This window comes from Polypterus senegalus, chromosome 7 (assembly GCF_016835505.1).
Source record: "Polypterus senegalus isolate Bchr_013 chromosome 7, ASM1683550v1, whole genome shotgun sequence".
Lineage (NCBI taxonomy): Eukaryota > Metazoa > Chordata > Cladistia > Polypteriformes > Polypteridae > Polypterus > Polypterus senegalus.
In genome coordinates, this window is record NC_053160.1 from 6,366,900 (window position 1) to 6,378,620 (window position 11,721).

Here is an 11,721-nt window from a genome sequence, read left to right on the forward strand (position 1 = left end):
TTCAGAGGATGCCATTGTATTGCCCAGAACATTAATTGATTCCATCATTTCTTTACCCACTTCTTTCAAAGCAGTCCCATAAGACACCAGAGCCTATCCTGGGGGCATAAAGCATGAAGTAGCAAGCAAAAGTGGATGACATGTTACTTTGTTGACAGGAAAGATTCATTCATCCATTTCTTGGTCCAACTGATCTAAAACAGGGTCACATGGTGACATCAGGCATGGAGCAGAATCCAACCCTGGATGGGACACCAGTCTATTTCCAGATAAGAAACAAGTCAATCCATCCTATCACTCTATTATTCATACAATAATTCATTCATTCATTCCTTTCTTAGCCTTCTTATGGGAAAACACTAATAGGGACCCCCAGAGCTTTAACTGGCCCCTCCAGACATGCAGCAGAACCCAATCCAGGATGAGATGCCAGCCAATCATTAAGTAAGAACAAAGATCATTCATTCATTCAGTTGGCCATTTAGTCACTTCTTAGCCCACAGAGTCATGGGAAACCTGAGCTCCTTCAGGCAACATCAGCCACAGGGCACAAACCAAACTTAGACAGGCTGCCAGTTTATTGTCCAGTAAAAACAAGGCAAATGTTGTGGAGCCGACCTGGACACAGACAGGCGGACATGTTGTAAATCACCACCACACGTATTTATTTACAATAATATTTACAATTTACCGTCACTAAGACACAGTCCAAAAGTGCACAAACCCAAACACACACACACACACAGTCCTGGCCACAAAATGCCTTTCTTCAGGCCACCTCCACACTCTTCTGCCTCATCCTGCTTCCACCCGACTCCAGCCCTGAATGAAGGGAGACGGCCCCTTTTATCCATGACCCGGATGAGCTCCAGGTGTTTCTGACACTCCCCCGTTGGCCAAGCCCCAGCGTGGCGGAAGTGCCGACTGTTCTCCCGGCAGCTCTCCGGGTGTCCTTTTAATTCTTCCCCCCAGCACTTCCTGGTGTGGCAGAAGTGCTGAGGTAACAGGTCCCCAAGGCATTGGGGCACCTCCTGGCGGTGACCACGGGCCCCTACAGGGTGGGGCTTCCATGCCCTCAACCCGTGGCCCCCAAAGCAACCAGGATGGCGGTCCCCACGTGATCCAGGGTGAGTACAGACCCACATCCGGTCCCTCACGGTGTCCCAGCTGGGTTGTTGCCCCTGGCATCCCTGACAATGTATAAACTCATTTCATCATTCATTTATCCATCCATCCATCCTTCCATCATCCAACCCGCTATATCCTAACACAGAGTCACGGGGGTCTGCTGGAGTCAACCCCAGCCAACACAGGGTGCAAGGCAGGAAACAAACCCTGGGCAGGGTGCCAGGCCACCGCAGGGCACACACACACACACACCAACCACACACTATGGTCAATTTAGGATCGCCAATGCACCTAACCTGCATGTCTTTGGACTGTGGGAGGAAACCCATGCAGACACGGGGAGAACATGCAAACTCCACCCAGGGAGGACCCAGGAAGCAAACCCAGATAGGTCTCCTAACTGCGAGGCAGCAGCGCTACCACTGCGCCACCGTGCCGCCCCACATTCATTTATTAGTAAAAATATTTTGAAGGGAACCAGAGACTAATCTGACAGCTGCAAGCACAACACAGGAATCAACCCTGGATGAGATGTCAGATAGCTAGCTAATTAATTAATTTCCTTCTTTCTTTCCCCACTTATTCCAAAACAGGGACACAGCAGACCAGAGTTTCTAAAAGGTGTCACCAGCCACAAGGCAGAAACCAAGTCTTCATGGTATATCAATTTATTGTCATCCTAGAACAATATTCATTCATTCCTTTCTTAGCCTACTTATGTGAAAACACTAATAGGGACCCCCGGAGCTTCAACTGGCCCCTCCAGACATGCAGCAGAACCCAATCCATGATGAGATGCCAGCCAATCATTAAGTAAGAATAAAGATCATTCATTCAATTGGCCATTTAGTCACTTCTTAGCCCACAGAGTCATGGGAAACCTGAGCTCCTTCAGGCAACATCAGCCATCTTTCTTTCTTTCTTTCTTTCTTTCTTTCTTTCTTTCTTTCTTTCTTTCTTTCTTTCTTTCTTTCTTTGTCTGCCTCACTTACTCCAAAACAGGGACACAGCAGACCAGAGGTTCTAAAAGGTGTCATGGGATATCACTTTATTGTCCCCCCAGAACAATATTCATTCATTCATTTATTCATTCACTGACCCATTCATTCTAAGTTACGGTCACAAGAAATGAGAATACAATCCAGAACAGGGCAGTAGCAAACTCTGGATAGGATGCCATTGTATTGTTCAGCACATTCGTTATTTCCATTCACTTCTTTGCTCACGTATTTCAAAGCAGCGTCACATGGGACCAAAGCCTAACCTGGCAGCATAAAACATGAAGCAGCAAGCAAAGTCACTTTGTTAATTCATTTATTCATTCTTTTCTTAATAAATAATAATAATAATAATAATAATAATAATAATAACAACACATTTTATTTATATAGCACCTTTGCCATGCTCAAGGCACTTAGTCTGCATAAACCATCCCTAGGTTGGGACACCGGACTACTGCCAAGCAAGCTGAATGATTGATTAAAAGAATGAATGAATCTTGCTAGACATTTATTAATTTATTAAACTCTTAGCCTGCTTATTCCAAAAGAGCCTCACAGGTGACCAGGGTGCACCTGAGCCACATTAGAGACAAGGCAGGAACCAACACAGGATGGGATGCCAGTCTACTACAAAGCACATTTAATTAGTTATTACTGTTGCCTGGCATCCAATCATGTAATTCTTGGCCTCTTTATTCCGAAACAGGGGCAAAGTCGGACCAGAGTCTACCTCGGGGGCCGTAGGCACAAAGTAGGACCACTGAATGATATGCCATTGTATTATCAGGCACGATCCATTCATTCCTTCAGTTTTTTGCTTGCTTATTTTAAAAAAGCCTCACAGGGGGCAGGGGCCGATCCTGGCAGCATAAAGCAGAAGGGTGGGTAGGGTGTCATTTTGTTGACAGACCAGTTTCATTCCTTCTTTCATTTATTGCAGCGTTTCTCAACCTTTAAGTATTTGTGACCCGAAATTTTCATAACAGTTTTAATTGCACCCCCCCAACGTTATTTTGAAAGGAGCCCACTAATACCAATTTGTTCTTTTTTAATTAATGATATATGATAGATGCTGTCACAAAACTCACAATGAGACATAGCAAGGTTTGGGGCAGCCACCCGTATAATTTGGTATCCTGGCTGCAAATCGTCTTTTAAATGATACAGTGGGATGCAAAAGTTTGGGCAACCTTGTTAAAAGTCATTATGTCCCTGTATAAATCGTTGGTTGTTACGATAAAAAATGTCAGTTAAATATATCATATAGGAGACACACACCGTGATATTTGAGAAGTGAAATGAAGTTTATTGGATTTACAGAAAGTGTGCCATAATTGTTCAAACAAAATCAGGCAGGTGCATAAATGTGGGCACCACAAAAAAGAAATGAAATCAATATTTAGTAGATCCGCCTTTTGCAGAAATTCCAGCCTCTAAACGCTTCCTGTAGGTTCCAATGAGAGTCTGGATTGTGGTTGAAGGTATTTTGGACCATTCCTCTTTACAAAACATCTCGAGTTCATTCAGGTTTGATGGCTTCCGAGCATGGACAGCTCTCTTTAACTCACACCACAGATTTTCAATTATATTCAGGTCTGGGGACTGAGATGGCCATTCCAGAACGTTGTACTTGTTCCTCTGCATGAATGCCTTAGTGGATTTTGAGCAGTGTTTCGGGTCGTTGTCTTGTTGAAAGATCCAGCCCGCGCAGCTTCAGCTTTGTCACTGATTCCTGGACATTGGTCTCCAGAATCTGCTGATACTGAGTGGAATCCATGCGTCCCTCAACTTTGACAAGATTCCCAGTCCCTGCACTGGCCACACAGCCCCACAGCATGATGGAACCACCACCATATTTGACTGTAGGTAGCAGGTGTTTTTCTTGGAATGCTGTGTTCTTTTTCCTCCATGCATAACGCCCTTGTTATGCCCAAATAACTCCATTTTAGTTTCATCAGTCCACAGCACCTTATTCCAAAATGAAGCTGGCTTGTCCAAATGTGCTTGAGCAGACCTCAAGCGGCTCTGTTTGTGCTTCCTCTGCATCACTCTCGCATACAGCATCTCCTTGTGTAAAGTGCGAATGGTTGAACGATGCACAGTGACTCCATCTGCTGCAAGATGATGTTGTAGGTCTTTGGTGCTGCTCTGTGGGTTGACTCTGAGTGTTCTCACCATTTGTCGCTTCTGTCTATCCGAAATCTTTCTTGGTCTGCCACTTCGAGCCTTAACTTGAACTGAGCCTGTGGTCTTCCATTTCCTCAATATGTTCCTAACTGTGGAAACAGACAGCTTCAATCTCTGGGACAGCTTTCTGTATCCTTCCCTAAACCATGATGGTGAACAATCTTTGTCTTCAGGTCATTTGAGAGTTGTTTTGTGACCCCATGTTGCTACTCTTCAGAGAAAATTAAAGGAGGAGGGAAACTTACAATTGACCCCCTTAAATACTCGGATTCACCTGTGTATGTAGGTCAGGGGTCACTGAGCTTACCAAGCCAATTTGAGTTCCAATAATTAGTTCTAAAAGTTTGGGAATCAATAAAATGACAACGGTGCCCAAATTTATGCACCTGCCTGATTTTGTTTGAACAATTATTGCACACTTTCTGTAAATCCAATAAACTTCATTTCACTTCTCAAATATCACTGTGTGTGTCTCCTATATGATATATTTAACTGACATTTTTTATCATAACAACCAACGATTTACACAGGAAAATAATGACTATTAACAAGGTTGCCCAAACTTTTGCATCCCACTGTAGCGCTGCTGTGCTCAAAAACCGAGTCCAATACAGAACCGAGGGAATAGAGAAAAGGTGGAGGCTTTTAAAGGGGAAGACAGGAAGTAAAGTCAAAGGGGTCGGGCTCATGGAGGTCCTCTGTCACTGGTGCGAGCCCGGTCGTGACATCACAGGGGCCGGAGCCGGCAAGGTCTCCTTCCTTTGGCTCGGTCCTGGAAGTGATGTCAAGAGGACCAGGTGGAATCTCCCGTGAATGGTCGGCAAGCAAGGGAGAAAAAGAGTCAGTGCACTCTGCCACATCCCGGTATGTCTCGGAACTGCCCTTACTCCAGCCCTTTAGCTGCCTCCCATGCGCACGTGTGTGACAATGCATATTTTATTGTACCTATTTAACTTTAATCGACATTTATCTAACTCTATATGTATTTTTCTAGTATTAGAATGTAGTTTAAGTTAATTTGTTTTGGTTTCAATAGATGTATTTTTCATATTTTTGATTCTTGTTTTCTTTTTTTCACATCTTCGCACCCCCCTTTTTGTTACTTCTTGCCCCCCTAAGGGAGGCCTGCCCCACAGTTTGAGAACCACTGATTTATTGATTCATTCTGTTCTTAAGGTGTCGACCTCATTGAGAGGTTTACTTACCTTGGCAGTGACATTCATGTCTCTGGTGACTCTTCTTATGAAGTCAGTAGACGGATTGGGAGAGCACTGGGGGGGTCTTGAGGTCATAAAGGGGTGTGTGGCGCTCCCGATATCTCTGCAAAAGGATGAAGGTCCAAGTCTTTAGAGTCCTGGTGCTACCTGTTTGTGAGGCATGGATGCTATCCAGTGACCTGAGACGAAGACTGGACTCCTTCATGTGTGTCGCTCCGGAAAATCCTTGGGTACCATTGGTTTGACTTTGTGTTGCTCATGGAGTCCCGAATTTGTGAGCGAGCGTCAGTTACAATACTACAGCCATGTGGCACAATTAACTGAGGGTGATCCAGCTCATAAGATCCTCATGGTTGTGGCTGGACCAGGCCAAGGGGTCGCCCACGTAACACCTGGCTACGGCAGATAGAGGGTCATTTCCAGAATGTAGGACTGGAACGCGTGTCTGCCTAGGGGGTTGCCAACCGGGATCATCGTGTGGTGGGTGTGGCAACGCGCTCTACCAGTGCAGGCTCCCCAACTTGACTTGTTCTTATTTCAAAAGAGGTTCATAGGGCACCAGGGTTTGCCTAGACAACATCAGGCATAAAGCAACAATCATCACTGGATGGGACGCCAGTCATATGCTCATTAATTCATTTCTCCATTTTTTCAAACAAAAATGCAGGGATGGGGCACCAATTCATTATTGAACATGTTCACACACTCACACAGACATACACACACGCACGCACACTCATTAAAGTCTTCAAGGGCCTGACACCAACTCAGTTCACATGAAAATGAAAGCTCAAGGCACCGAGCGGCTGGGCTCTACATTGCGGAAAGCTTTGTAAAACTGTGCCCTATCTGGAGCTTGGCAGGCATGTGGCGCTTTGTGATAAGTGTTAGGACGATGACTAATGATTACTTTGCTATGATCGTTTCTAAAAACATCCAGTAGTGTGAAGCTCTTGGTGCAGATGGACACCATGATATCTCAAAAAGGAGGCTGACATCTATTTCAGTATTATTTGTAGAATTTTATCTAAGGAGCAGAATGTGTATGAGTGGGTCGAGTGGCTGGTAAAGCACCGCTGGGGACAGACTGTGCCTGTGAGAGGCACAGGACAGTAAAAAGACAAGGTCCATACTTTAAAGTGGAGCTCCTCCAATTGCTACTATGGGTAAATATGGGCCACCGAGGGGCAGCATAGCCAACATTTACTTGAGTACAACTGGTAGAAAGACAGTCACATTCATCCTGGCTGGTATTTATCAACAAAAGAGAAAGGGCATGAAGGGCAGACGTGTAAGGAATGGCCATGAGTGTGTGAGACTTTAAATGAGCAAGAGGTGCAGGGAAGCAATGGCCACACTCAGTGAAATAAGGACTTGAGATAACGCTTTATAAAGTCCAAGGGGTGACCGCCAGAGTGAGAAGAGAAGATGGAGCTCCATGATGCTTGAAGGATGCTGGGGTGCTGAAGCGACTCAGGACACAGAAAGGTTTGGAGTGGGGGGGCAAGCTGTAAGACACGGAGGTGGTGCTGGGTGTAGGGTCCCCTAATAAACCCTGTAGATCAGTGGTCCCCAACTCTGGTCCTGGAGGGCCCCAGGGAGTGCAGGTTTTCATTCTAACCCTTTTCTTAATTAGTGACCTGTTTATGCTGCCGATTAACTCCTTTACACTTCATTTTAATTGACTTGTTTTTTTTAAGATTGCTTCCCGTGAATTTTCTCGTTTCTTTCCTTAAACGGCACCCAAACAGACATGAAGTGTGAAGTAAGTGAGCCAACAGAAAATCAACTAAGTCAGGGCCTCAAACTCCAACCAGTTGCTTCATTAGGCACTGATTCCTGCCGTTCATTAAATCCGTTCTTTAATTCCAATAGGGGGCTTCGCTTGCCAAAAACCAGCCTGCGCTATGCACCAGCCACTTCATGTCTCTGCCGCTCGCATATGTGGATTTCACTTTCACCAAACAACCAATCTTTTAATTCTCGCGGATACGCCTCTTCATTGGGAAGAAACACTACTTTTCCCTTGATGGCAGCCCGAATTAGACGATCTACAAGTCTCAGACTTAAAGTTTATATCCGAACAATATATTCAATCTCTTTTCGCTGTTCCGTTATTTCACAGAGTAATAATTTCCATTTGTTTGCGCTAATGCGATCTTTTTGAGACTTTTGAATTTTAGTATTTTCATTATCTCTAACCTGCTCTGCATGTGTATCATGGTATTGTTTTTGAATTCTTTACAATGTTTTACTTTGTCATCTACTCTTTGTCTTTTATTTCCAGTCCTGGGCGTGTTTTTTTTAATTTTATTGATTTTATTGTAATCATTCCATACAAATAGATCAATTTTTACAAAAAAAATAGGATTGAAAACAAATCAACCCCCACCCCTGAGAAAGAGAGCATGGCCAACGGACTAAAACTATCTGAGAATAGAAGCGGGTTAAGACGCCATCTGCGAGATGAGTATGTGGGGCATAATGATTTTAGCTCCAAGCTCAGGGGGGCATGGTCAGAAATAACAATAGCGTCATACTTGCAAGATTTAATCGCAGGCAAGAAATTATTATCTATAAAGAAATAATCAGTTCTTTAGTAACAATGATGCACTGGTGCGTAGAAGGAATGTGTTCTTGAGTTTGGGTTTAGAAACCTCCAGGGGTCTGATAAGTTGTGGTCAGTTAAAAACTGTGTACAGTGATCCCTCGCTATATCACGCTTCGACTTTCGCGGCTTCACTCTATCGCAATTTTTTTCTCATACATGCCTACGTCACTACGCATGCGCTTTCTGAGAACTTTTATCTAAGCCCTACGATGGCTCCTAAACGTGCTGCTTTTTCTAAGCCTTCTGACAATAAAACTAAGCGCCGGAGGAAGATGCTTACTATCCAGAAGAAGGTGAAACTCTTGGATACGTTTAAAGATGGCAATACCCTACAAAAGCCTCCTCACGCATATGAAAAGACAGTGCCAGCAACTCTCTATCAAGATGTTCTTCAGCCGCGCATCCACACACCCACTGCCTACTCCTAGTACTCCTTCACTGAAGACAACAACGCACCTGCTGAAGATACTGCACCACCTCTGAAGACTCTCCTACTGAGTTTGTGCCTTCATAGGTTAGTGGTTGTGTGCAATTAAATGTACAGTACAATAATCTACTATATAAAAGCGTTCAGGATTGTCCTTCTGTCCCGTGAGTGCAAAGCGTAGCGGTATTCTGCTTATTACAGACTTACTACTTGCGGCTTGAGGTACGAAGCGATGCGATGTGAGCAGAGTTCTGGTGCTCTCATCGTTCCCTTGCTTTTGTGCGCGATGCGCTGGAAAAATAGACAAAATCATGTCTCTGGAAATAATTCATGTTGTTGGAGTACAAATGCCTCACCGCGTAGTAAATATCAGGGGAGATGGTGCTTGCTTATTCTCATCTATAGCTTATTTAGTGCATGAAACTCCGTCTTTAGCGGTACAGATTCGGGCTGACATTGTACGACTTTGGACAGGCACTCGAGGGGATAAAAAAAAAAAGATGTTATGAATGGGCACTTTGATGTTCTCATTCCCTACACTTACATGTCTGATGTACACATGGAGCGCACAAAAATTGTGGAGCGTCTAGTAATATGATATTTGTAACGTCTAATATGTCTTATTTTTTCTTATTTTGTCTAATATATTGGGTAATACGAGTGTAATGGTGACTAAAGTGTGTTATTTCATGTCTAGAGGGCTCTAATAATGTTAAAAAACATATTTAGAAGGTCGTTAACAGGTTTTCTATACTCTAACTGCGAAAATATTCGATTTATAAATAAAGAATCCTACTTCTCAAAAATTCATTAATCACGGTAGAGTCTGGAACGGATTAACTGTGATAAACGAGGGTTCACTGTAATTGTCTTTGCAGTGTTAGATGTCATCGTCCCTGTGACAGGAGACCTATCTAAGAGTGGATTTAAAATACAATTAAAGTCCTCAGCCATTATAATTTTATGAGTGTTCACATTGGGAATGGATGCAAATACATTTTGCATGAATTCCCTATCATCGACATTGGGTGCATCAACATTTATCAGAATCACTTTACAGTTAAATAAGTTGCCCATGACAATCACATGTCTCCCTTCACGTTCAGATACTACATCTGATGCTACAAATGAGACTCTTCGATGGATAAGAATCCCACACCCCTAGTTTTCTTTGTAAAGCTGGAATGGGACATTTGGCCAGTTCAGTCATTTTGCAGCCGGAACTGATCTTTGCTTAATAAGTGGGTCTCCGGTAAAAATACTATTTTAGCGTTTAGACCTGTTAGGTGAGAGAATTCTTCCTTTCTCTTTAATTCATGATTCAGACCTTTAACATTCCAGCTCACAAAGTTAACTGTCCCATCATGGAGTCATTGATTCTGAATTTTTGATGTCATTTTATAGTCTTAATTGGAAGTCAGACAGCTTTAACCTTAATTTCCAAGTTATTGCCAGGCGTGTTTAAATCTAATGTTGCCTAGGCAAGAAGTAATTTCCATTTGTTTGTGCTAATGCAATCTTTACTATCCTTTTTCTGAAACTTTTGAATTTTCGTACTTACATTATCTCTACCCTGCTCTTCATGTGTACCGCACCAACAGTTTTGAACCTCTTTACAATGTTCTATTTTGTCATCTACTCTGTGTCTTTTATTTCCGGCCCCAGTGGTTAATTCTCTTGGCACAAAGTCTCATCTCGCGGGACGTGAAAGTGTCTCTCTTAAAAAGTCACGTCTCGTCCCATTCTAAAAAATTCACGTCTCGTCCCAGGCTAAAAGGTCTTGTCTCGTCCCAGGAGTTTTTTTATTACAATGGAGAGATGGCTTGTTGCTGCTCTCGTTGTACAATAGCAGACATTTCAGAAAATGTTGACTTTCTCTGTACTGTTAAAACGTTTTGGGGACCTGAGCAGATCAGCATTCCTGAGACCTTCACCTTTCTTTATTATCAAATATTGTATGATGGTCACAGTTTGCTGGTCATGTTTTAGTTCATTTTGTATCACATTATTGCTTGGCTGCTAATTAAGGAAAAAGAAACAATTAAGCAGTCTGAGTCTTCAAGAGCAAGTCACATAAAATGAATTCAAAAGAAGTTAATCAGCAGCAAAAACAGGTCACTAATTAAGAAAAGGGTTAGAATGAAGACCTGCAGCCATTGGGGCCCTCCAGGACTGGAGTTGGGGACCCCTGCTGTAGACCCTCTAAAAATCAAACTTTTGGGGACTCTCTGAACACAAAAAGTTACACTGCTATAGTGTGAATAAATAAAATAGAACTACAATAATTACTATTATTATTCTGTCAGCACAACTTATTAAATAAAGTATGCAATTCAGAATAAAATAATTAAATCTAAATATTAACCTTGCAACCATGCATTTATTTAAGTTGTCTACACGTTCCCTGAATTATTATTATTTTTTTAGTGTAGACTGAAACTTAGCCCAAGGCTCTTTACAAATATAAAGCTCCAATGTGGACTTTTTCCCCCCAGTTACAGGACTGATAGATTAACAAACCCAGCCGTTATTACTTTAATAAAGCACCTTTTACAGTGAAAACAACTGCAGAACTATAGTTTGATGCTTATTTTTCAATGTTATGATTATTGTGATAACATACATGCCTGCTTTTCTGCATTACATGAAAGAAAGCACATTGAACATCAGTGCTCTGTACACGAGGCAATAATGGCCCTATAATCCTATACACCTATATAGTGCCTTTATACAGTGAATATTATTAAAAGAAACTTTACAAGTGCTAAACAATAACTTCTTTATTTTGACTTTATCTTAACAATTTTAGCATTAGTGGGATAAGAAAGAAGCATACCTTCTTTTATATATCACCTTTCTACAGTAAACGTCATGCCATGAGGCATCACAACTAACGAACAATCGTATTATGTTTTGGGGACATGACAACACACAAACTCCACTTCCTAAACGCGTGCACTTTAGCCACGCCCACGGGACCTGCGCGCGCATAAAGGCGCGTGCGCTTTTGGGCCAGGCTCTTTGATTAAAGGGCGGGGTTAACACACAGCTGTTTTTTCTCCCTTGCCCTCGCGGATACATTCTCTGCAGATGATTGGTTACACAAAAAAAGTACCAAGCCTAACTAGCAGGGGATTGGCTATCTAGAAT